This window comes from Zeugodacus cucurbitae, chromosome 4, assembly GCF_028554725.1.
Source record: "Zeugodacus cucurbitae isolate PBARC_wt_2022May chromosome 4, idZeuCucr1.2, whole genome shotgun sequence".
Classification (NCBI taxonomy): domain Eukaryota; kingdom Metazoa; phylum Arthropoda; class Insecta; order Diptera; family Tephritidae; genus Zeugodacus; species Zeugodacus cucurbitae.
In genome coordinates, this window is record NC_071669.1 from 34,935,217 (window position 1) to 34,958,172 (window position 22,956).

At 35.2% G+C, this 22,956-nt stretch overlaps 1 long non-coding RNA gene across 1 annotated transcript; it reads left to right on the forward strand.

Annotated features, from left to right (window-relative positions):
* Positions 1-19,042: 19,042 nt before the first annotated feature.
* Positions 19,043-21,677, forward strand: LOC128921792 (uncharacterized). Its single transcript, XR_008471098.1, has 3 exons — positions 19,043-20,381; positions 20,451-20,551; positions 20,605-21,677. It is a non-coding gene; the product is annotated as an uncharacterized LOC128921792 (long non-coding RNA).
* Positions 21,678-22,956: the final 1,279 nt, after the last annotated feature.

The following is a 22,956-nucleotide window of genomic DNA, read 5'->3' on the forward strand; positions in this document are numbered from 1 at the left end:
TTGTGGTGGGAGAGAGACTCCGTCGCCGTGTCCTGGCATTCACCCCGGTGGATGAACGTCTTGCCACAATCCGCATAAAAGCTAGGTTCTTCAACATATTGCTTATTTGCGCCCACGCCCCAACGGAAGAGAAGGACGATGTGACCAAAGATACTTTCTATGATCACCTAGAACGCACCTACGAGCGCTGCCCCCGCCACGATGTCAAAATCATGCTTGGCGATTTCAACGTTAGGGTCGGTAAAGAAGGTGCCTTTGGCACAACAGTTGGAAAATTCAGCCTCCATGACGAAACATCGCCAAACGGCCTGAGGCTGATCGATTTCGTTGTGGCCCGAAATACGGTCGCCTGTAGCACCAGATTTCAGCATAAGAAAATACATCAAGTCAAATAAATACAATTATGAAGGGAATACTTCTCCGACCTGCTGAATGGCATTGAAAGTACAACACCAGGAGATGGCAAACCCGATTCCCCAATCGTTGACGTTGGAACAGATGTTCCATTACCCGACGTTTATGAGGAATTTGGGGCTAGAGTTTGTAGTGACCTGAATATGCGCATTATTGGCACAGAGGCGTACTGTTATTCATTTCATATTTTCGGTTAAAAACTAGCCACAAGCATTCAGGTCCTCCGATATCTGGGGCTTTGAAAAGTTATGGTTAGATTTCGGCGATTTTTGGATGGACGTTTTGTTTCGATATCTTCAATGGTGCTTATTTTATATATTGTAAAGAGAAGGAATCGGATGGACTTCAAAATTGTAGTAAAGGGAAAGTAGGCGTGATAGTCAATCGATTTGGCTCATTTTCAAACTGTATCATTGGATTCCAAAGAAATGTTATGAAATGTTTTTGGTTGAAATTTGTAGAGTTGTTTCTGAGATAGGGTTTCTGATTCGAATAATGGTTTAAGCTAAGCTTAGCTGTAAAATAACTCTCCTCACATATGGATGTGTTTGATTTTTACCTCAAGGTATTTCAGATCACGCCTGAGTCGTGTCAAGTTGTCATGTTACGTTTGTTCAATATTATTTAGCATTTCATAATGGGAAGATTTACGCCTGAACAACGTTTACAAATTATTCAACTTTATTACGAAAGTTCACGTTCTGTAAAGAATGTTTTTTACACGCTTCGCTCAACTAATTGGAATGCTGAACGAACTATTCTCAACACCAACAACAGCAACCTGAAGAGATTCAAGAGCTGTTATTTTATCCAGAAAAAACAACGATTTGGTGTGGTTTATGAGCCGGTGGAAATTTTTTGATAAATGCTAGTCGAAAAATATTATCTATTATTGCACCATGAAATCCCATTGGAGCTAATTTTCATGGCTAACATTGGATTCAAAGCAGGTTTCGCAGATATAAATCATATTTATATCTATCATATTTAGCGCTCGTTGAACTAAATATGCGAATACAAGGGACCATTTGCGACTTAACTAATTCCACCTGAAGTTTTGTTGCCGGTTTGAATGGATCGGTCATGCACAAACGCTTTAAACGATTTGCATCTCTTAAGATGATCAATTTCTTCCTTCCGGGACCGTTTTTCTATCATGAGTTCCGGTTTCATCTCGTTCCACTAAAATTGTGTTCACTGCTGAGTTGCCGAGACTATGTATGCGATTTTTTGCGTTTGTACATTTTATTTGAATTTCACATTTTTTCTCGACAGACACGAGTTTTGTTGGAGTTGGGATTTTTGGTACAACCGCACTTTACGCTTAGATTTGCTCATCAAAAAATTCTAAAAAAATACTAAAATTATCAGCAAGTTCGAGAAAGCTTTAAGTGGACAATTTTTTTGTCGCTGAGTGTACGCGTTAACATTGAAAACATTGGAGTATCTGTCCTAAGTAAAGGTCATTGAACTCTATTTCCTTATTCATAACAAACTTCAAATAGAGTTAATCAAGAAGTGAAACTGGCAGAATTATACCGGTTACAGAAATTTCTTTCTTAGTGTTAAAATTTTTGAATTCGATGATGAGATTACACCCACCGTAGCACATACAGAGACTTCAATACAATAACTTTTCTTATAAATTGCCATATTCATACTATACACACTTATTCCATGCAGTTGAACTTAAATCATGAGAGGTAAGAGGCATCGAAATTTTAAACTGCTTATGAAATAGTCAGTCGACTGACAATGACAATAAAAACCAAATTACGTGTGTGCTCTCATAAGCATACAAAGTACAAGCGGTAAAAGCTGTTATGCCGATTTAAGATATGTTGTGCAAAACGTATAGAAACAGTACCATGATCTACCTCAACAAGTATCGTCTCGCTATGTACTCAACTCTCAGGTAGCGATATTCACATCGTAAAACTGATAACACAATCGCGAACATCGTACATATACATATAATAATAAACAAAAAAAATCGCTCAAAAAACAAAATAAAATAAAATGTAATAATCATAAATTACTTCATACGATGACGTTGGCAGATAAAGAGGGAGAGAGGGCTCATAATCTACCGAAAAAAGAGAACTTTTGTCAATTTGTATTTGTGGCGCTTTCATGTCTCTTCGTTGCGCCTAAGTAAGCGGGTGGATTGGTGGTTCGGCAGTCGGTTCATTGTTGTAACCTTGCCCTTCTTATATCCGACGACGACTGCTGCATGCATAAACGATTGCGCCGAATATGGGACATGCAACAAAGGAGGAATACTTGATAGATTTTTTATTTGTCGCACTTGACGAGTTTTCATGCTTCCAATGCATCGAACCGCAAGCGTAGTTTAAGGATTTAATAAAATTCACTTTACATATTCTATATGTATGTCATTTACGCATCGTCGGTTTCTAATATATTTCATATTCATATTCATCATATTTCCTTTGGTTAACTACTACTTATGAAATATTTTTTTTTTAATAAACCTAAAATGAAGACGGGAACTGTCTCCTAAATAACCGGTCAGTTTTTTAAGTTCTAATAATGCTAAGCAAATTGCTACTATTTGATGCATGATTTGAGGTAAATATATTGCGAAAATCTTCGTAATTATTACGGCTTATTCAAAGCTATTTACTTCATTTACCAGGTTTTTCACTTACAATTTTTTCCCTCGTGACTGTTGTTTTGTTGTTTTTACTACATACATATGCGTCCATAAAGTGGTCGACTCTACAACTTTTATTAATAGTCTGCAACATTTAATAATTAAATATAAATAAAGTAGTATTTGACACCAAAATTACTGAAAAAACATGTAAGGAAAGGCTAAGTTCGGGAGCAACCGAACATTTCATACTCTCGCAATTTATTGAAGAAATTTTATTAAGATAACATACAAATTCGGCATAAAGTTTAATAGAATAACGAAAATCGCCATATATAGTATATGAAGGCTGAAGTAATTCCTGAACCGATTTCATTCATTTTCATCAGCAAGGTACACTATATCCAAGACACACGCTCACTTAATTTTGCTAAGATAGCCCACATATTAACCAATACATATATGCGGAATAAAGCTCACCGTATTTTTGGAAAACCTATAATTAGGTATATGGGAGCTAGGAGAAGTTACTTTTGAAAAAACCTACAATGAGGTATATGGAGATGATATGGCCCGATTTTAATAATTTTTGGAACAGAGACACACTATTAGAATAAAACAATTTCCTCTGAATTACATTAAATTATCTGAAAAATTTACCCATATTTTCGGTTAAAATTTATCATTAGGCGCTGAGTTCAACATGTTCGATATCTGGGGCCTTGAAAAGTTATGGTCCGTTTTCGACAATTTTTTCACAAGTGAAGCCAGAGATGATATGCACTATTTGTGTAAAGTTTTATTATTTACCCATATTTTCGGTTAAAATTTATCATTAGGCGCTGAGTTCAACATGTTCGATATCTGGGCCTTGAAAAGTTCTGGTGCGTTTTCGACAATTTTTTCACAAGTGAAGCCAGAGATGATATGCACTATTTGTGTAAAGTTTTATTCTGCTATCTTCATTGGTTCCTTATGTTTACATTATAAAGTAAAGGAATCAGATGGAGTTCAAATTTGAGTTATAAGGAAAGTAGTCGTGGTTGTAAACCGATTTCGCCCATTTTTTATCCGTGTTATCAGGGTGTAAAGAAAATATTATATACCGTATTTCAGTGAAATCTGTGGAGTAGTTCCTGAGATATGGTTTTTGACCCATAAGTGGACGATGCCACACCCATTTTTCATTTTGTAAAAAAAATCTGAGTGCAGCTTCCTTCTACTATTATTTCTGTGAAATTTAGTGTTTCTAGTAAGAGAACCGACTGCAGAAAGTTTAGTTTATAAAGCTTTATTGGTTTGCGAGCTATATATAAATAACCGATTTGTGGACGGGGCCACGCCCACTTCCCCAAAAAGATTACATCCAAATATACCCCTTCCTAGTACGAGCCCTTATTCCAAATATATATACCTTTATTTATGGCTTAGTTATGACACTTTATGTATTTTTGGTTTTCGCCATATTGTGGGCGTGGCAATGGTCCGATTTCGCCCATTTTCGAAAGCAACCCTCTCACTGCCCCAAGGAACATGTCTTCCAAGTTTCATTAAGATATCTTAATTTTTACTCAAGTTAGAGCTTGCACAGACGGACAGACGGATCAACAGACATCCGGATTTCAAATCTACTCGTCACCCTGATCACTTTGGTGTATATGACTCTATATCTAACTCGTCTATTATACTCTCGTAGCAACTTTGTTGCGAGAGTTAAAAAGAATAAAAACACTATTTATTCCTACATTCTTTAAATTCAACGGCCCAGTAAACTTAATGTGGGCGTTAGATACATAGGCGCATACGTGCATATGTGTAAATTCAGTACGTGACAGACGCTCTACGCTCAAACTATATTGGGTGTATATACATGTGTTTGTATATAAATGCATATAAATATGTGAGTGTGTTTACATTTGGATGTACACCCATAAGATATGGTCTCTGCGCAGACGCCGACATGGAAAGTGAAATGCCGAGTATTATTTTCGTAGTTGAAATGCTGATTTTAAACAGTGTTTCGTGATTCTGTTGTTGTTGTCAAACGATAGCTCCCAAATGAATGCTGCAAACAAAATATGGGGTAGACAGCCATTTGATTTACTCACAGTCAAATAGCTATACTTATGCATATGTATATGTAAATGTTGTGCATGAGTATTGGTACGCGAGCATAATTCATAACGGTAACGCTTTTATTTATTTTCGCTCTACTATCCAATAACTATGCTTTCAAAATGCAAATGGCGTTAGTGACAGTGTACGAGGGACGAAAATGTTCAAATTCGATGGAAAGGTTTACGAAAACCTTGCATTTACACCTTTTCAAGACATAAAATTTAAATAATGTGCATACATATGTATTTAATTGTATGGATTTAACTTATTGTAGATATCTTAAGACTTCTTAATACAGTGTTAGCGACAGTGTGAGGATAAACGCTATATAGTTTAAAGGATTGAATGCCTCGGATATTCATATTTTCATATTTAGAGACTGAAACAAAAAATGTATATATTATGTGAAAATTCTCATTTTTTGATATTATCAAATGTCCAATTTATTAAAGAGCTATTTTTATATGATGCTAAAAAATTAATCATTACCATAATAATAGTTCATAAGTATAGTTTTCCAACAAAGTTGGAGAGGAACCGACTGAGTGCAGATCTTGGTTTGCTATCAACAGAATCACAACTCAAAAGTGCGGATGTTAATTTTGGTTTTGGATTCCATTACCTACTCTGAAAAGTGATTTTGTGTTTCGTGTGATATAAAAAGTATAAAAAATAAGAGTTTAAGTTTCATGAGCAAAGGTTGTTCAAATTTAGGATTTTTATGGTATTGTTTGTGAGACCCAAGTTTTTTGCAGCCGTGACGTGTTTCATTTCGAAGTTTCCATTTAATTGATGAACGGTTTTAGTTTTCATACAAAATGGGAAAATTTGAGATTTTCGTAACTAAAACTTAAACTTGGTTGTATTTTTTCTGCTGTTCAGCTCATTGAAATTATATTATACTTATATTGAGATTTTGCTTCCATTCATTTCATCTTCTAGTACTCTATCCAGCGCAACTGAGTAAAAAGGAGAAATAGTATGTGGCAAAAAAAGCAGCTTAACAGTGTTGGATCCAAAACAACTTTGATAGCAACAAAAACGATAAAATCAACAATGTCAAAAACAATGCCAACAACAACGCACGTGACTGAGAACAAACAAAACTAAGAGTGCAGATATAACAAATACTCGTACAACAGTGTCTGCCAATATCCACAAAAAAGGATGTCATGTTCGTTAGCATTCGTTGGCCGTGTTCGTGGCACGCAACTCGTCTGGAATACAAATGAGCTTGCCACATAGCTCATCGCTTTCCTGCCTCCAACCTTCTTTTTGCCGACCTTCGCTCGTCCCTTCTCGGTTGTTTCAGTTTTTGGGTTGCGCATAGTTGTTGGTTAACGGTGCTTATTTGTATTATATATACGTAGTGCGAATTCATATCCTGAACAGGATGTGACAGACTCACAATAAATTGCTGTTTTCGTTTTCCATTTTTACTTTTCTCCGCAATCATTACTATTGAATGATACTTATAGATTCTCCTTATGCTTAACTTTAACTACTGAATGTAGCCGGCATTTGTGCTCAATTCCGTATAGGTAAATCGGGCTTAATATCGATCAACATGCATTAGTCAACATGGACGAAATAAAAAACCCACTGAAACAACTCGTTTTTTGCAGCGCAAAATAATACTCCTACGAAAATTTATTTGGTGACTGGATTTCCTACAATATTCGATAAATTTGTTAAACAGTTTAATACTCACTCAGTGATGTCATTGTAATTGCGTTAGATTTATATTAAGATGTGTTTATTTAATAAAATACATAAATATTGTTTCTTTATATTATATAATTTGGATTAATTATGCAGTGTTGTTTCATACACATTATTAAAGTATTTGTCAAAATACATCATAATGGTTTTTCTAAATAAATGGAAGGGTTGATACTGCAATCCTATTATTTTCATGAGCCAACTCATTTTCATCCATATTATCTTCTTAAGGGGTTAGAGGTTCAGAGGCTAAATACAAGAAAATTTTTTATTTATTTATTTTTTTTTTTAATATACACAATCACATTATTCATTTAAACAATTCAGCATATCAAAGAAACATATTTAAACAGTTTTTTGTGACATTTTTAATTACAAATTCCGAAAACTCAGTCGTTGGCACCACATTTCCCATGACGTGTCCAAAAAAAGATATTGCCGTGGAGCCCATAACTCATCATTTGTTCATACAAAATCAATAAACCAAAAATATTTCGATAGTATGGACAAATCTAGTTAATGAACAAAGGAAAACATGAAATATAGAAATTTGAATTTTTGACGGAATTTTAATCAAAAAACTCACTTGTTTAGTTAAATTTACGCCATATAGATGCTCGAAAAAAGTAGTTGTAATCAAAATAAAAAATATTCATTTGTTCATTAACTAACTTATCGAGAAATCGTGTATATTACTCGGATAGATTTTATATATTATATATATGTAAATATGTTTTATAAAAAAAATTTCATATTTTGAAATTTTGAAAACCACCTAACTAATTCAAAATTTTGCAATTTCAAGTCAGTGTCTCAAATTTTTGAACACATTTAATGTTGTCAGAGTGATGACCTTCAACTATTTTTCTACCATTTATTCTCGACAAGCGTCTGCAAGTATTCAACAACTAACAGCACAACGCACGAATTCAAAAGTCCCAGAAAGTTTTGACGATTATATGTACGCGAATGTATGCAAATATATTCACACATATGTGCAAAGGCATGACACCCTCTATAAATGCCTTCTACTTTGCTTGGCGCTTTTAGTGCTAAACTTTTACGATGTACTAACAACTTTAAATATTCTTTATTTACCACCGTCTGAAACTCCACGGGATGTTGCCCACTGACAGGTGCACAACAGGTGAAAGTGGAAAGTGAATTACGACCAAGTTTTTGGCGCTAACCTTCGAGATCATTTGCTAGAGTGGCGCCAAAAAGCCGGCAACCGACAACCGGCAAAATGCAGATATTGTGCAGTGTGAAGCTAACTATTACAACATATTTGGCAAGAATTTCAAAACTAAGCGCGAATAGCAGAACGCGCTTCAAGCGCATTTTTTTGATTCGTAGAAAGTAATTATTACGAAAGTTACTACCATGCACTGCACAGTGTGAGATTTAGTCAATCTAGCATCTCGAAATTAAAAAAAAAAAATGTTTTCGTAACTCGCTCATATTTTTTTTTACGTGAGAGACCCCAATTGTTACGAAAACAAACACAAAAGAAAATAAAAAAAATGTTATTGGCGTGATAACAGCTATCAAACACGTGCAATTGCATAGCATGCTACAATTGATTTGCAAGCTTGCATTGATCACTAAAGTTTGAGTGATCAGGTTTTTTGGCCTAAAATATTTTTTGTATTGAAGGTTATTACTTAAACTTAAAATTTTTGTTTTATACAATATTTATTTTTGCACTCAAGTATTTTGAAAAAATTGTTTTATAACCACATGAAAGGTAAGACAAATTTTAAAGTTTTCAAATATTTGATAGACTAGAACTTCCAAGTCCCACGGAGTTCCGTGATGGGAATGCCAGCAGAATCTTTGTTAATGTGCCCAAAACAAATTTAAAAAATAAAATCCTGCCCATTTTTTGCCTTTTTTTAGTATGAGTGAAATATCGCGAGAGGAACTATTTTGGATTTGGTTGAGCAAGGTGAAAAGCGAAAAAACAGAAGCGGTCGAAAAGCACGTTATATCAATTTTTGGACCAGATGTTGACGATACCAAAATTAAAGATCATATAAAAAAGCTTTGCTTCCAATTTCAATCGCGATGGAGCGAATCTCAAAATGATAAAGCAAGATTTATGCATGACAATGCTATTTGGCTAAGTTCAAAAATTTCTACTGTTGATTTTGCTCTTGATCACGCACCATCAGCTTCAAAACAAATACCTCAACGCGGAAAGCGAGAAAAAGAGTTTGCTGAAAGTGCTTCGAGTACACAAAAACGGAAATGCAAAGAGTTAATAACAAATGTAGCTTCGGAACAATTAACTATGGCTACCGCAATGTATCTGAGATCCTGTGAAAAAAGAGACTCAGCAAATACTAATAACTAATTTTGAATATTTTCCATTGAAATCCATTCCATTTTTCATTGAAACAACATTAACTTTTTATTTTTCTCATCGAAAACTAAAGTTCGAAACTTGAAGAATTTTATAGAAATGGTTGTATGTGAGTGCTTATATCAATATATCGACAAGTTTTAGTTAGAAGAGAAAAAAAGAAGAAATTTTGAATATAAATGTGTACAAAAAATTGTCCCCAACTAGAGTTTTTGAGTGTAGTTCGGAACTAGTCCCCTTTGACACTAGTTGGAACTCGTTGTCTTTCACCATATTGAAGCTTATAATCTCCTTAACGCTCGTGCCAAATTTCAAGTTCATATCTCTACAACTTCATATAAAAATTAATTTTGATATGCTAGATTGACTAAATCTCACACTGTGCACTGTGCGCAATTACTTATGTGTATGAAATATGATTTAATGAACATGTAAATTTATGTTACCAGTATAAGTATGCTATATGTACGTATGGTACATATCTTGTATCTCGCTATAATAAACTACAAATGTCCCTTGTCTTAAAATTTTATACGAGTCCCACATTCACAGTTCACATTGAGTTACAATTTAAAGATCTCTTATGGTGTCTCCCGACTATATTAGAAGTCGAGGTTCTCTTTTAATGTTTAAAAACGATGTCAAAACATGTGTTACAACTAACAACAATACATATTGTTTTCTCTTTAAATACGTTGTAAATAAAATATTAAAATGTTCAATCTGCATTCAATTCTTTTGCTTACATCTATTTAATTTCGATTTAAGGTACACTAGTGTCCAAACCAAATAATCGTAAAAATTAATATTCCAAAACATGCACATAGTTCATATTTCTGTATATGGATAAGCGGAAAATAGAATTATTACTCGAAAAAAGATTTTCGTCACATGGTGATGAATTTTCTGACGAGTTCGCCTGCATTACACAGGCCTCGGTTAGTGGAATGCAATATACAAAAACAAAAAACAAATGCAAATAAAAACAATGGACCAAAAATACTTTCCGCCAGTCGTAATTAAGTTAGTAAAACAACAACTACAATAACAACAATTTTAACTTCTCGCCCACCAGTAGCAACTCTCGCTTCACATCCGACATCTCACAGACCTCTGCACACAGACTGCAATTCATCATAATATGAGATTTATGACAAAAACAAAAGGCTTATCGGAGTAAAATGGCACACCGCCTAAATGTATACGTGCATGTGGGTGAAACGTATGCATGTGGCTAAAAATGTTCATGTATCACTCCATTTTGTGTACTTAATTTCGTTATTTTACATACACGAACGCGGCTGACAGGAAAATTTAAATTTAAATTTACGATGTACTAACAACGATTTAAATTTAAATTTAAATTTATTTTATTGTCAGCCATCCATTACATTACTTCGATGTCTCTGCAATCAAATACACATCTATACAAATACAAACATATATTTATTAGTTGCAGCAGATGCAAACATTTCACACCAATACTTAGTTCGAAGTTAGTTATTGCTGTTGCTCGAGTATAAAATTTTTATTCATAAAGAAAAGTAATTATTGAAGGAATTATACACTAAATAGCCTTTGATGTGCATTTCCATATGTCCAAAGTCACAAGAATATTTATAAAGTCAGAGATAAAACGGAATATTTAAACAGGAATTTCCAATTCTTTTATTTAATTTTCCCGATCCTCCTCGCAAAAGCAACGGTTGTCATAGTTGCTTTTGACATATTGTCTTAACTTATCAAATTTTCGTAGTCAAATACACTTATATGATACGAGAAGTATACTAACTATTTTAATATTTACATTCATTGACAAAATAAAAATGTTCTTCCTAATTAAATAATATACAATTTAAAACATATAAAATGCAATAATTATATGCATAGCTTATGCATTGCAATAGGACATCCCTCCAATATGTGAAAACCTATTCTTATTGGAATTCTAATGATTTTGTTAAATCTGTTTTATTGATATATTGTATATGAATCTCCATTTTTCATATCACTGGAACATGTTGCGCTTGGATATAAAAGGTGTAACAACATACATATGTAGATGTGAATGTACGTATTGTCACCCATCCAAATTGGCCATGTTATAACTCTCTCCATGAATTTGACGTCTAGGGGAGTGTTTGTCTCCAATACCACACTAATATTTTCAGTGCGCATGCGTCCTTTGTGTGCTCGTATATGGTTACTGTGGGGCGAAAACTGTATTTCAATCTACAGTAAAACCCACCTCACTAGTAACTTATGGTGTTTCTTCGCGGCACCGCTTGCATTAGAAGAATATTTTAGCACAATACAATTTTGAACATAACCATGGCTTTAGGAAATTAATTTAATATATAAATTGAAAAAAAAATTAAAGAAAAGAACATAAAAACAAGTAAGGAAAGGCTAGAATAGGGCTGAACCGATTTCCCTCACCAAAGTATAGTATATCCAAGATATCCCACATATTAACCGATATATGCGGAATAAATCCCACCGTATTTTTGAAAAACATATAGTTATATAGTCACTGAGTTCTTCATCTTCGATATCCGGGGCCTTGAAAAGTTATAGTCAGTTTTCGACATTTTTTCCACAAGCGATTTTGCGACAGTATACAAATGATATTGCTCACATATTAACAATGATTGAATTAGAGGTATTTAAACTTAATTGAAATAAACTTATATGGTCCCCACTGTATTCTCATTCTAACGTTGTAACTCCCTTAGTGCTGCATTCAGTAATTTCTTTCACAGTCGATGAGCGCCACACCAACCTCCAGCGGAGAAATTCATTCAGTGCGGAGGGGGCAATATGTCTGCCATATACAAACAATGCATTGTCGTGATTCCATTTTGTATGTACTTATTGTTTGTAGTAGTCGTTGTTGTGTCCAAGGAAAATGGTCAAGCAAATAATCACACCAACATTTGACCACGAGTATGTCCTGACTGCTTGTGCAAACATACAAACGCACCACAAATAATAATTTATGCAACGGTGTTGCTTTATTTACTAGTATTTCCCCCGCACCAATACTGGTGTTTGTGGTTTGTTGCTTGCGGCAAAAATATTTCATGTGGCATGTAGAATTTGATTTTCCAACTCGACATTTGAGTTTGATTCAACCACAGTGGACATAAATAAAAATACACACACATCTGTTACAGAAGTATATATACATACATATATGCAAATGTAGAGATGATTGAAAGTAGCCGTTAAGATATACTATACATATGCAAAATATGGAAGCTCTGATATTGAAGAGTACAGAAATTTTCCCATTTTGATTCATGTTAGTAAACAGCAACTAATCATTATTATTATTCATTCATTTTAGAAATGGAGGCAAATATTTAGAACTTGAATAACTTGTATTTGTACGCTCGAATTTCCATTTAATGGCGAAATAAACGACACCGCTTATTAACAACTCAAATTAACACCTTCACAGATTCCATTAACGAGAGTAAACAATATTCTTTCCAGATAAGTATAGATAAGAATGATTGTGTTAATAAAAATAAGTTCACCTCATTGGTCACCTCTCATATTGGACAATAAAAATGTGTATAAATTATTTATCACCTAACTGTGGGAGGTCCCAACTTAGTTAAATATTTTACTGAGCTCTGACCTTATATATTAATCGACAAACTGTGATATTTATTAAATAAATATTGTCAATATACATACAAGTACATATCTAAATATACACATAGGTCTCCATAGTCTACATGCAGACCGATAACTCTTCTATCTTGTCTTTCTAAAATATTCGAAAAAGTATTACTATCACAGACATCTTCTTTCCGCCACGAAAATGATATAATACCCATTCGGGTTTCATGCAAAACATGACACTATAGTGCAAGTAAATACAATTACAAACGAGTTCACCTACAATTCTAAATGTAGCTTAGGCTTTCGATAATGTTTGGCATGAAGGGCTTTTATGGAAGAATAAAAACTGTTTACCTTTCGAACTGCATATAACCTGGGAGTCCTTTTTAAAAATAGGAGAAAACAGTTAAGGTAGCAAATTTCATATCAGAAGAACGACCGATAGGGCTACAGCAGCCTAGCACACCGCTAGGCCCAACTTTATGTATACAATATACATATGTATATACCGCAGATATTCCAACAGTCAAAAATATATTGAAACAGCTTATTGAGTCGTAACAAATGCCAATAAGAGCAAAAAGAGTATTAGAGGAACACTTAATTTCTGTCGAAGAATGGCTAGCCAACTGGCGAATAAGACAAAAAATGTGTCGGACAATTATATGAACAATATCACTTCATGTTCACATAGCAAGCAGCCAATTTACATAGGACATAACCCCCGCTCGCCAAATTTGTATATTAACTTAGATTTCGCTTCCACCTATATAGCTGATTTGCCTAACCAATTTTGGGTTTTCTATTAAGAGAAATATGTCGACCCACATTCCAGCCTTCGATATAACTTATACATACAACAAAAACTGCTGAAACATAAGTTTTGACAAACGCAACAACAAATATCTAATAAGCAATAAAATGAATGCCTCACGCAAAGGAATATCGAAATTGCTTTCAACGCATTTCAATAAAAATGCTACAAAGGCAACAACAAAACAGGAATATGTGTGCGTTAAGGGAATGAAAGGACATTCGTGAGACAGAAAAACAAAAACGCAAATCAAAATGGAAATCACAACTAAATTTCAGCTTTATTGATAACACGACAGCGCTAAATGGCCTATAAATTGCAAAGAAGTTGTGAGCGAAATCGAAATGATTGAAGTATAAAAATTTGGAAGAAGCAAAAGGGTTGAATGTATGTAAATGCGATAGAAGGCCGACATGTTCATACACACATACATATAATTGGTTTCCAACAAGTGTATTTGAAAGCTTTTATTGCTTTTCAGGAAATTATCTTAGATACAGTTACAAACCTTGGGGTTAGCAATAATATTTCGAAATATTATCTATAAAATGGTCAACTTGGTGGTCTAAACCAAGTCCAATAGCTCTTATTCCCAAAAGAAGCAAAGTAATCTCAATCCGGCGATGAATTATTCAACCAGTTTCCTATAAAATGGATAGAAACAATACAACGTAGGGTTTCTTTTAAATAGATAGAATAGATAGAAAAGTAAATTTCTCTCTCACATTAACCACAAGAAGATGCCCTATTCTCAAACAGTTTACGGGAACTTTCCATTAAGAACAATTAATATTCCAATTCCTTAACAGAAATAATTGTGATACTGTTTTCTTTAGCATTTCTTCAAAGTACTTTGGGGTCTTATTTTAATATTGTTTAATATTGTTATACTTCCACGTTTTGTAGGATATTAAATATATAATTTATGTAAAGTGTTAAATGCATTTGCATTATACATAGACAAATGGACACGTTTGTAGGCACTTATACAGCTCGTTTGGCCACTTTCTGACATTTATAGGAGCTTTACTTTAATAAATTTAATCAACCTATTCAACTGACATATTGAATTTGAGGAATTATTTGGAGAACTCCCATATTTCATCTCCACATTTATTGTATGTGTTTATCCAGTTGTATTCACTTTCGGTTTTCATTTTATTATGCGTAAACTTATTTTAGTGTAGTTTTTATGTTTTCGGTCGTCCTACTTATAATTGCATGATTTGCATGCTATTTCATTCTTGTTATTCGATTTATTTATTTGCCTAATTATAGCGAGTTTTTATGATTACATTTTATTTCAACTGAACTTAAGCACGCAATCAGAATTGTCAACTATGTTATTCGCCATATATTAAATGTGTTCTCTGCAAGCTCTACGCTTGAACTATATTCAGCGCATGTTGATCCACACGCAGCTATTCGCAAGAGGCTAATACCATAACTTAATTGGCTACTTACTACTTATTTACTTGTGTCTAGATTATTATTTTATAGTTAGAGAAAATTATTAAGTGCTTAATCGATTTTAGATGCTTCAAGAAGTCAAAACATTTCTACTATGAAGCAACTTAACTTACTTTAGCCATTTTTCGAAAAAAATTAGACCCGGAGTTCTGAATTATACTAACCCTTGATCTGGATATTATGTGCAAGCAACAAAGTTGTAATTTCATAGACAGAGGATGCAATTGTACAAGATATCCGTTAAGTATCTAACGGACGGACGATATTTAATGAAATTACATTAACGCATGCATCAGCTTCCTTGCAGAATATGGTCGGAAGAAAGCATGCCTGACGATTGGAATCTTAGTGTGCTCTGCCCAATCCATAAAAAGGGAGATCCCACAATCTGCGCCAATTACCGTGGGATCAGCCTCCTAAATATCGCATACAAGGTTCTATCGAGCGTACTGTGTGAAAGACTAAAGCTCACCGTCAAATGATTGGACCTTATCAGTGTGGCTTTAGACCTGGAAAATCGACAACTGACCAGATATTCACCATGCGCCAAATCTTGGGGAAGACCCGTGAAAATAGGATCGACACACACCACCTTTTTGTCGATTTTAAAGCTGCTTTCGACAGCACGAAAAGGAGCTGCCTTTACGCCGCGATGTCTGAATTTGGTATCCCCGCAAAGCTAATACGGCTGTGTAAGTTGACGTTGAGCAATACCAAAAGCTCCGTCATGATTGGGAAGGACCTCCCCGAGCCGTTCAATACCAAACGAGGTTTCAGACAAAGTGACTCACTATCGTGTGACTTCTTTAACATGATGCTGGAAAAAATTATACGAGCTGCAGAGCTAAATAGAGAAGGTACAATCTTCTACAAGAGTGTACAGCTCCTGGCGTACGCCGATGATATTGATATCATCGGAAGCAACTACCGCGCCGTTTGTTCTGCTTTTTCCAGACTTGATAAAGAAGCGAAGCGTATGGGTCTGGTGGTGAATGAGGACAAGACGAAATATCTCCTGTCATCAAGCAAACAGTTGGCGCACTCGGGTCTTGGCTCCCACGTCACTGTTGACAGTCATAACTTTGAAATTGTAGATAATTTCGTATACCTGGGAACCAGCATCAACAACACGAACAATGTCAGCCTCGAAATCCAGCGCAGAATCACTCTTGCCAACAGGTGCTACTTTGGACTGAGTACTCAATTGAACAGTAAAGTCCTCTCTCGACGAACCAAAATCAAACTCTACAAGTCGCTTATCATTCCCGTCCTGCTTTATGGTGCAGAAGCTTGGACGAAGTCAACATCAGATGAGACGACACTAGGAGTTTTCGAGAGGAAAATTTTGCGCAAGATTTATGGTCCTCAGAACATTGGCAACGGCGAATACCGCAGACGATGGAACGATGTACGAGTTATACGACGACATTGACATAGTTCAGCGAATAAAAAGACAGCGGCTACGCTGGCTAGGTCATGTTGTCCGAATGGACGAACTCCAGCCCTGAAAGTGTTCGATGCAGTACCCGCCGGAGGAAGCCGAGGAAGGGGAAGGCCTCCACTCCTTGAGAGGGACCAGGTGGAGAGCGACCTGGTTACACTTGGGATCTCCAACTGGCGCCGAACTGCGAAGGAGAGAGAGGTGGCGCACTATCTTCGATTCGGCTATAACCGGCTAAATGGTTGCAACGCCAATCACATACATACATACATTAACGCAACGCAAGCTTTGTTATAACTGATTCAGCATGAATTCAAAGCAAATTTCCCTCAGGGTACCTACAGGCGACATCTATAAATCATACAGTTTTACATTTCATATTTAACATCTCTTTCATACTTTCGTTGTACTTATCCATCAGTAGTAGCTCTCGATGGAGTTTGGGGGGCTAACAAAGTTACATACACGAATAAAAGAGGCAATGGCGATGGCCCTGATTGTATATTGTCAACAACAGGATAACGAAGCACCCAGTCTTTCCTTGCCCGCAAGAGTTGCTTCACAATTACAACAACAAATGCAACATCCACCGAAGCATTTAACGTTGTCACACAGTAAATATTATGCAAATTTGCACTATGCAAACTGTTTGCTGCGGCGTAACAACCCTACGTGAGCATACAGACAGACAAGCAGACACATAAATGGAAGCAGAGATTTTTAAGCAAATACGCTGAGAAATTGTCTGGCAACATAAAGCATTAAGTGTATAAAGCATTAAGAGAAAGCCGAATCGAACCACTGAGTGCCGAGCGTGCATCCTGAATTCCTTAACTGCTAAATGCAATTCTCGGTACGCTGGAATCTCAATAGAGAATATTTTCCATACGGTACATACTCATACAATTACTTTTCACTTGCCCACTTTAAAATAACTCAAACTCTGATTGATTAAGTAGAAACATCACGTTTACTATAGATGTTCGACTTTGATAAGACAATTAATGTGTACCCATAGAGCCCTTGCATTCTTTCAAGAATTCGATAGATGTTGAAAAAGTATAGCAAATGTATACTGCCGATATTAAGTAGTTACAAAACGTCTTATATGTTCTATAAGCAATAACATCCATCTAGCGCCCCATCTGTATTCTTTTTGATTAGGAACGACATTCCTTCAGTTTGGAGATAATATGTTTCACTGCTGGGTTTTTAGGCATATATGAATGTGTATATGACTGTTGTTATTTTGTCTCGTTCAGGATGTCGAGATAAATTTTACTCTGTTTACTTTGTTGCTACTTTGCTTATACGCATGTTTATTTCGATTTCCTCTTACCTTGTGTCTAGTTAATTCTTCCCTCCTAGTAAGGACCTTGCGCCCTATGTCCTTTTCTCAATTTGTAATTTCATTTAATTATCATCACTTTGCCTGATTATCTACATACATACATATGTACCTACGATGTACGTTGCACTGCAGGCATTCTTCTCATGCCTCTTCAAACGATTTTAGGTTTGGGCAAAAGTCAAAATCTAGTCAGCCATTTCTGCTCTGTTCAAAGACAATAGTGTAAATTTTACCAAATACCTTTGCGTAATTGAAGTGCGCACACTTATCTAAAAATCCAGAATAATTCATATCTATATACACGCAAATATTGGAGTTTCTTGACATAAATTTGATTACCTTGCTTCCAAAAGATACTGAAAGGTGTGGTGTTTTCACATATGTAAATATGCATACGTTTTCAAATGGATGGAAAACTTTATTAACATCCTAAGCATAACTTTTATGTAATGTGTTCTAATCATAAATTTGTCTCTGTTTTTCATAATTCATAGTCTGGAAAGCAAGATTTGTATCAAATTATCAATACAATGCCCATCGCCCATTGAACCATTTCCTGGCATGTCTGGCGGCCACGAAACATGCTCTTAGACATATAATTATGTAAGTGTATATCACAGTTACACTCGAGTTGCAACATAAGGACTTATAAATAAAAGGTGCAACTATTACGACCAACTACAACTACATGCAACCTAATTGGGGTGTAAAAAGCAGCAAAAGCGCGCACACAGAAATTTTTGGCGAATTTCCTACAAAAAGGAGCAAATGGGAAAAATCGGAAATTCCGAATTGGTGGCTTCTTCCATGCTACACTTTCACTTGCACTGGCTGCAAATTCAGAACAGAAACATATACAGCTGCGCTGGGGGTGGGTTTCACTGTGTAGGAACACCAGCGAGCGGAAACTTAGAATTTGTAAGTACTGCCATGAAAAATTTATGCAGCTCACGAAAGGTTGCAGCAACAGTGCCGTAATATCACGACAGAGGGGTGGGATAAAAGGGAAATTCAAAAACTAAATAAACTAAATGAAAATATGTCAACTGTTGCTTAGACTTAAATAGAACATTGCAGACGCTTAAGTGCATGCATATTAATGTATACATTTATACGTATATACATATAAAACAGTACACCAACATAAAATACATTTAATAAAATCAAAATAAGTAAATAAATATTTTATTACTCATAAATATATAAATGTCTTTACATTAGGACTTTTGAAGAATCTTTTTTTATTTTCAAGTTATATTCTTTAGTTATCACACATTTTTAAAATTCGCATGAATATTCCAATCTGTCCATAGTTCTATCGGTCATTTTCGTGCTTTTATCCAAACGCGCAACCATGGCGACAAGCAAAGCGGTTGCCTTTATGAATCGCGTTTGTAACGCGGCCAGAAAGCAGGAAGTTGTGTGAACCTTTCTCCTTAAGTAACTACATGACCAACTACGCGCTCGGAACTTTCCAATGAAAGGATTCGTTTAATGCGCCTGCTCAGGGAATGGTAATAGTGGCGCCATCTGTCGGAGCTAACTGTTGATAACAGCCATTTTGTTTATGCCTTATTCGCTTCCGCAGTCGGATAACTATAGGCTAACAAACCTGCTGCCACGTTCACTCACTACATTCTAGCGCCTGCTAAAGCACATTGACTTCCAGTAAATACTATTACTGCCCTGCTCATTCCAGTAGCTCAGACCTGCGCACTAGTTAAGCAACGCCCACGTTTGTTGTTTTTGCTTTAAGCAGGTACTCAGGCGATGACTAGCTGACTCGCTTCAACAGTGGTTTGTTTACTACGGAGCCGAGCACTATATGCTCAATGAGCGAGTGTTGTGCAAAGAGTAAGTGCACGAGCTCTTGTGCGACAGCCACAAACTCTTCGATGCGGTTTGAGACATTATCTCTTTTAATGTTGACTTTTGTGCTGGCGATATGTGGCGGAATTTTGACATTATCCTGACAGAACATGTAGTGTTGCCTGACAGATTTATTTTTCTCATTTTATGGACAAATTTACCATTTAAATGAACTTTCAAATATAATAAATTTTCTTGAAATTTATATTTGAATATCAGCCTGTTTATACTACTGGAGAAGCACAGAAGATAAGTTGAACTGATTTGGTAACCCAAAACTTAAATTAAATGTGTGATTAAATCGCATTCTTACATGTAAACCCGAATTTCTTGTTATTTGGATTGTTAAATTATTTTATCGATTACTTGTTTATTGTGATGTTTATTAGCTATGCACATATATGTCAAAAAGACGAATAAGGAAAACGATGTGTTTTCTTATCGGAAATACATAGATATTCAATATTCAAAGATCGCCGATATAAATAATTTGATGTCTCTATCTGTTCAAAATAATAAAAAAAGATAATTTCTTTTATTAGGAATACTATGGACCACAATCAAAACGTAATAATTCCATAATTTTGTATAAACTATATCCAATAGTAATTAGCTTTTCAATTATCTATTTTTGAGGCTCTTCGTTTTCTTTGTAATTGTGATAATGCATAAAAATGTCATCAGTTTCACTTTCCGGAATTACGTACATATATAATGGAGACAGATCAAAATCACATGTAAGTAATAATTGTTTATTATTATTTTTCTTTAGTTAATATATAGTCATTAGCATATGTCGTCGGCAGCAAAACAAACATATTTACTTACAAGTACACGTGTAACCGTGCTTTGTGGCTGTTGGTTCCTTCGCACCGGTGCTAACAAAATAACAATAGACCAGTCTTTACAGTGGCTCGAGTCTCTTCGCAAGCAAACACCTTCGCTGCAGTTCAAAGTCAGCTGATCAGTTCGATCGTAAGCAGCACAAAGCGTGTGTGTTTACTTTCGTTAATTTACGTAGTATAATTTTGTATGCAAATTTTTAATTTATGCTCTGCCTTCTTTCTTACGAATTTTCTGTGTATTTCTAGCAGTACTCGGGTATTTCAAATTATTCGAATAGCCTCTTTTTCACGCTTTTATTTTGTTCATTGTACTTTTACTTTCAATGATAAGAATATTAATACAACTGTGTCTTTTGTTATTTATTTATTGACGTACACAAACAATACTTTCTGGTCCCGAGCACAGTAATTTTTATTATAAGTATTGCAGTTTCGTTCACATAAGCGTTATACATAATTGCAACAACATAAAATCGCCGAGTACTATAGTTATAAACACTTGAACAAGAACAATAGACCTTACTTCAACCATTCGGTGTACGAGGTTTTATATCGAATACGGATAAGATTGACTAACATCTCAAAGATATATTTGATGTCACATTCTGGGTCTTAAACGATTAATTGTTATCAATTTCTTCGGTAATATGAACCACCCAGTTATCTTGAATTCCACTTAGTAAATCCTGCGTTATTGTCGTTTGATTTCTTCGGCTATTCACATAAACTTCCTCGGTTTGAATTTATTGTTCACCTAGTACGGATACCCGAGCAATAGGGATTTTTGCTTACCGTTACAGTTTTTGATTACGGTTGCTGATAATTATTTGTGCGTTAGTGAATGTTGCGTTTTTATATACAATTTATTGTGCAATGAATAAATTGGTTTGTTTTTTTTTTAAAGAAGAATCCAAATTTGGCGTCCCGCTCTCCAACGGGAACTTCATTGGCAGGAACACGAGGTTTCACAAAATATTATCTGAATACCTTTTTCTGACTTCCTTGAAAATGAAATGGACCATTTTAATTATGCACCCATTTTTAATATTCAGGGTATTTTTAATATTTTAATTATTCAGTCAACAATGTTTTTAACGTTGATGAAACAAGTATTGTCAAGGAAGGGCAAAAGGCGGATAGGGAGCCCTACAACTACCTGGTCCATTTTACCCTCCAAGATTTTTTTTCGTATTTTTAATGTGTGACTTTTATTCTGAAAGAAAAAATATTAGATCGAAGTATTGGAGAAAAAGCTTGGTAAGTAACGGGTGATTTTTTTGAGGTTAGGATTTTCATGCATTAGTATTTGACAGATCACGTGGGATTTCAGACATGGTGTCAAAGAGAAAGATGCTCAGTATGCTTTGACATTTCATCATGAATAGACTTACTAACGAGCAACGCTTGCAAATCATTGAATTTTATTACCAAAATCAGTGTTCGGTTCGAAATGTGAAATCCGCTTTTTTATCGACAAATTTTGTTCAGCGATGAGGCTCATTTCTGGTTGAATGGCTACGTAAATAAGCAAAATTGCCGCATTTGGGGTGAAGAGCAACCAGAAGCCGTTCAAGAACTGCCCATGCATCCCGAAAAATGCACTGTTTGGTGTGGTTTGTACGCTGGTGGAATCATTGGACCGTATTTTTTCAAAGATGCTGTTGGACGCAACGTTACGGTGAATGGCGATCGCTATCGTTCGATGCTAACAAACTTTTTGTTGCCAAAAATGGAAGAACTGAACTTGGTTGACATGTGGTTTCAACAAGATGGCGCTACATGCCACACAGCTCGCGATTCTATGGCCATTTTGAGGGAAAACTTCGGAGAACAATTCATCTCAAGAAATGGACCCGTAAGTTGGCCACCAAGATCATGCGATTTAACGCCTTTAGACTATTTTTTGTGGGGCTACGTCAAGTCTAAAGTCTACAGAAATAAGCCAGCAACTATTCCAGCTTTGGAAGACAACATTTCCGAAGAAATTCGGGCTATTCCGGCCGAAATGCTCGAAAAAGTTGCCCAAAATTGGACTTTCCGAATGGACCACCTAAGACGCAGCCGCGGTCAACATTTAAATGAAATTATCTTCAAAAAGTAAATGTCATGAACCAATCTAACGTTTCAAATAAAGAACCGATGAGATTTTGCAAATTTTATGCGTTTTTTTTTTTAAAAAGTTATCAAGCTCTTAAAAAATCACCCTTTACCTCTAGATACTTAAGCAGGATTAATTTAAGTGCCTTTCCCGCTTTGGTGCCTTGAAAGTGTTTTTAGCAGTGGCACTTAAACGAGGA